The sequence below is a fragment of the Mesoplodon mirus genome (assembly GCF_964341445.2).
Source record: "Mesoplodon mirus genome assembly, chromosome: 9".
Classification (NCBI taxonomy): Eukaryota; Metazoa; Chordata; class Mammalia; order Artiodactyla; family Ziphiidae; genus Mesoplodon; species Mesoplodon mirus.
This window is the reverse complement of record NC_138985.1, coordinates 55,509,096-55,514,175: the sequence shown is the minus strand read 5'-3', so window position 1 is coordinate 55,514,175 and position 5,080 is coordinate 55,509,096. Positions and strand designations below refer to the sequence as shown.

Sequence of the window (5,080 nt, the reverse complement as noted above, 5' to 3'; positions counted from 1 at the left end):
AGAGCAACCGGATAGCGCGAGGGATGCTGGGATACTGGAGGTCCGCCCAGCGCTTCCTGCGGGTTTAGCAGCCCTTCAGAGTTAGCAAGGTGGATTCCTTTGTGCGTTTACCGTCTTACGCGGACTCTCTGACTTGACAAACTGAGAACAGGGTAGGTTTCCGTGACTGGAAAAGCCTCATAATGTGTGGAAAAAAACCCCACCTTTACTTGGTTTAGGCTGAGGGATGAAGTATCGGCTAAAGTTCGTTAAAAGCCTGCCAAGTGCCAGGCCCTTAAATTAGATTAACTCCACCCTTAAACCAGTTCCCTAAACATGGTATTAAATGTCTCCACATCACAGGAAATTCAGGTTCAGAAAGAAATAGCCTACGTCACTGAGGTACTGCTAGACAACCCAAAAGCAGATTTGTTTGCCTGACTTTAATCTCCAAGCTTTTCCATTGTTCAGTGTTCTGTCTTGCGGTTAAGCTGTGGTAAATAACCTGTTAAACATTGTGCTGCGTGTGTGTGTGTGTGGGTAATAACTAGTTTACAGGTTATTATAATACTGTGTAAAACTCGATATATGTGACATTTTATGGTGTTCAAAATAAGTCATTTTGAATATAGTTGTGAACTACATAAAACGATATGGTATATGTATATGTAGTATAATAGAGGAATAGTGTATAATATATAGATACATAATTGGGTATTGTAAATTTTGATACATATGTTTGTATATTTAAATCCCATTCCTCATTCAACAACATTAACTTATATCATGTACTAGGCACTGTGCTGAAAATCAAACATGTAGAGACAAAGGCCTTCCTTCAGGGAGTTCATATTCCACTCAGAGACATGTAAACAGATAAATCACAATGAAACATAGTAATACATTTGAATCTCTATTTTAAAATAAAATTATCTGAGAAATGAACAGAGTGTATGGGCATACAGAGAATGGAGCAACTAAATAAGAGCACAAATTTGGACCAGAATTTGGGAACCTATAATTAGATGTAAATTTTAAAAAATAAGATGGTTCTTATAATACTATTTTGACTTGTATTGATTACTGAAAACATTAGCTGTCTTCAAATTAAGTTCAAAATATGTGTAATTTCGCATGTTATATAAGTAAATACCAAATTAATGAAAGAAAAGATGAGGAAGATCTAAAATTGGAAGTAAATGTAGACAGTGAGATCTCTTAGAGTTTCATACTGTCTATTATGCCCTCTATTGTACATATTACATATGCTGCTGGCAACCCACATACCAAGGTAAAGTTTTGGGCAGTTTGATTAGGCAACAAAGAATAAAAAACAAATCACAGATCTGAGACAGCCATTTTGTGCAGAGATAAAAGATTTTCCCAAGGACATATCTGAAGAGACAGAAACATTAATGACTACTAGGAGATGGATAAGGGGTGATTTGGGACTAACTGCTAGTAGGTGGAAGGTTTCTTTGTGGAGTGATAAAACCCCTCTGAAACTGGATAGTGATGATGGTTGCAAAACATAGTGAATATACTAAAAGACCACTGAAGTGTACACTTCAAAATGGTTAATTTTATGTTACATGAAGTACATATATCTCAGTTTTTGAAGTGCTATAAAATTTTTGACCAAGACGTCAAGAATTTCAAATTCTAGTTTCTGGGCCTATTATATAATCTGATATATGATGACATTTGTATTAATTCTTAGCAAAAGAACAAAATCAGTGGCAGTATAATGATTTTCCCCTAAAACTGAATATATTCAATTTAAAGGAATAATTTTAACATATTATTGACCCAGGGATTTTTGTAGAGACTAATGCCTGTGGCCAGCAATTTGTTATGTAAGTGAATATTGAAACACCCGTGTTTGAGTAAATATCAACTTTTTTTACACGTAATGTATTTATTTGAAACTTTAAACATGTCTTACTAAAGCATTCTAATATTTCGTGAGAGTGTGATAGGTAGTATAGCAGGCACCTCTGTGCAGGGGAACAGAACATCTATTACAAATATACTGTGTTTCACTGCGCTTTCCCCTGGAAAAGCAGACTCTACACTTTCTGGCAGCATTTTTTTTTTTAGTCGTGTGGGTGTTATTTACTCTAGAATATATTCTTTTATTTTATCTGATAGTCGACAAGGTGGATCTTTTCAGGGGACTCTTTTAGAAATGCCACAAGAAGGACCAGGTGGGGGACTACCACTACATTCACCAGACTGGTCAGTTACCCATTCTCTAGCTATTGCTAACAAAAATTGCTTGTAAATCATTTTATTCTGTGCACTAAGGCTACAATAAATTTTAAATGCATTGAATAAACTGCAATTACTCAAATAGAAAACCACTTTCTTATACCATTTTCGAGTTTTCCAGAGGATATTGAAGTTTGCCAGATGTTGATCGGATCGATTAACTCCTTTCATATATTTATTTTACTCTAATATGCAGTGGGCTTAGTTATCTGATGGCCAGTCCTCCTGTCTTCCTTTCCTGTAGATGCTATGGAGGCATCATGAATAGTTGTCACCATGCGGACTAGCCTCTTGTCTTTCCTTATGAGAAGAATCACTTCTCCCTTCTGTAAGAATGTCATTTCTCCCCTCTGTAGATTTTTAGATTTCTCCTTTAATTGGTTTGGTAGACCACAATTCTCTCTTATAGTCCCACAAACTCTGGTTTTATTTTTCAACAATATTTCAGATGTGGACACACTGTTGTAAAGATTGTCTGGTAAATATGGTGCCATGAACCAAGATTAGGTTGTAGGACCGATAATACTGTTTCTTGCAGTTTCTTTCCTTCACCCATGTAAATCTCAAGGTTGCATATATATTTGCAGTTTCGCTAACCATCCTGACCAAAATTCCATATTTTTCAAGTTTTCCAGGATTATAGGTTTTGAATCTGAGTCGTCTTCTCCACTTTATCATTGCCTCCTCAAGTGATAGCTCTTGTTTGGGTATATAGATCGATTGAAATTTTGGTAGAAAATAATCCAGAAGAAGTTTAACATTTGAAATTCTGTCTGTAGGAAGTGGAGTTTCTGAGTTATCGTTGAAGTGAAGCAATGTCATTATTTATTTGAACCTTCGCCTCATCATAATCTTTGGAAAGATAAGTGTTTAAAGTAAGGGATCAGTCGACCAATATTCTTTCCAGTGTGACTTTCTTATTTGTCCCATCAAAATTATTCATCCAAGAAACTTCTTCATGTCACTATTGGTTACATCAGTCCATTTTAAAGCCTTATCATACTTCTTATATGATTTTTTTATTCTGTTGGTGATACAAGTTTGTTGGAGAAGCGACCAACTCGAAAAAGTCATTACCAAAAATTAATTCTGTTATTTCACTAACACTTTGCGGGTTATTACATTCAGTAGTTACACCTGACACACCTGTAAGATCTTCTAATTTTCATGAAATGTTGTCTTCAATCCACTCTTCTGTAGAAGCAAAGGAGCATTCTCCAGCACTGTGAGTTTCATTTTCACTCGCCATATCAAAATCAATCACTAGGGTTTTTTGTCCTTTTGTGGGTCTAATATTCACATCATCTGAATCAGAACTGTATTCTGAAGAACTGTCATCTTCTGAGACACTAGTATATCTGTCGCTCGGACAGTCAGAGCAAGTATCTGCATAAAATACACTGAAAAATTCTTCTTCACTCAACATTTCATGATGCGTCATTTTTGAAAATTTTACGGTAATAAACTTGTGTTTATAATATACACAAGGTTGGAACAAAAACCTAACGGGGCAAAATATGAATGATAACAACATAAGTTGTATAATGAACCCATGATCAATTTTAAGCTCTAACAACTTCACAGGGTGATGTTAATTGTATCACTCCCTGAACATGTATTGATACGTCTCTGGTCAGTAACATTTGGGTAACAAAAGACGTATTAATACGTCTTTGGGCAATAAATTGTTAAAAAACAACCTTATGTTAAATCCTCAATTTAAAAAATTTTACTGATTCGTTAAATCCAGAATGCTGGAACCACTGAAATAACTTCTCATTTTAATCATCGTGACACATGGCACAATGAACAACTTCTCATTTGAATGGTCATGGCACATGGAAAAACTTTGGAAAATGGTAGCTCTTGAAGTGTAAGCAGCATTATTACTTAGTTCAATTAAGCACATAAGAATATGTATTTGATGGACCAGCATATAAATCCAAACTCAATCCAAACCACTACTAAACGGGTTTAGGCAAATCACTTAATTTCTCTGAAGTACATTTTAAATATCTCAGATCCTGCATACCAACCCTCCTAAAAGTCTCTGAACGTGGGTTTTGTTTCTTAGATGGTATCTTGGTGATAGTCAGGCCCTCCACAAGTTAATAATAATGATAATAATAACAACAATGATAATAATAATAAAGTAATAATAGGTAACATGTATTTAGTATTTACTTTGTATGAGGTACTGTGCCAAGCCCTTTCTGTGTATTTACTTATTGAATCTTCCTCACAACAGCCCTATTAAGTGAGAACCAAAAAATCCATTTTATACTTATGGGTATTGAGGCACAGAGAAGTTGTGATGTGGCCAGAGTCACAGTGCTAAGAAGTAGTGGAACTATTAGATCCTAAGGGCTCTCTTAAAGAATAAGAAACAAACCATATCAATGTGTGAAGAGGCAGACAGTTGACACAAGAACGCCTGGAATCATTTCTTTCTAACACTACTAAACATACACACATGTAGGAAAATAGCAAAAACACATAAATGTAGATAGACATGCAGAGGGCAAAGCCGTAGAATGAAGAAGAAAACAACCTTAGGATTGACTCAGCTCTCTGGAGGGGAAACCCTCCACAACTCTAGTGAGAAGCATTAAAATTATGCCTTTACCTACATATCAGGTCATATCTATAATTAGTTGATTACATTTGGCTTCACAGGAAATCAAGTTAGAAGCAGATTTTATAGTAGGTGATTCCATTTGTCTCAAGCAAATGAAACCTAAAAGTTCCATTCGGGATCCACATGCTATAAGTTAAATCACAAATACCTGAATCCTTACGTTTGCTGTGGAGTTGACCATTCAGTAACTAG

At 35.4% G+C, this 5,080-nt stretch overlaps 1 long non-coding RNA gene across 1 annotated transcript in view; it reads left to right on the top strand.

Moving 5' to 3' along the window:
* The first annotated feature begins 19 nt into the window (after positions 1-19).
* LOC309810232 overlaps positions 20-5,080 on the top strand; it is a 219,108-nt gene continuing 214,047 nt past the window's right edge. The window contains exon 1 of the long non-coding RNA XR_014294961.1: positions 20-152. This is a non-coding gene — a long non-coding RNA (uncharacterized lncRNA). The remainder of the gene's footprint in view (positions 153-5,080) is intronic.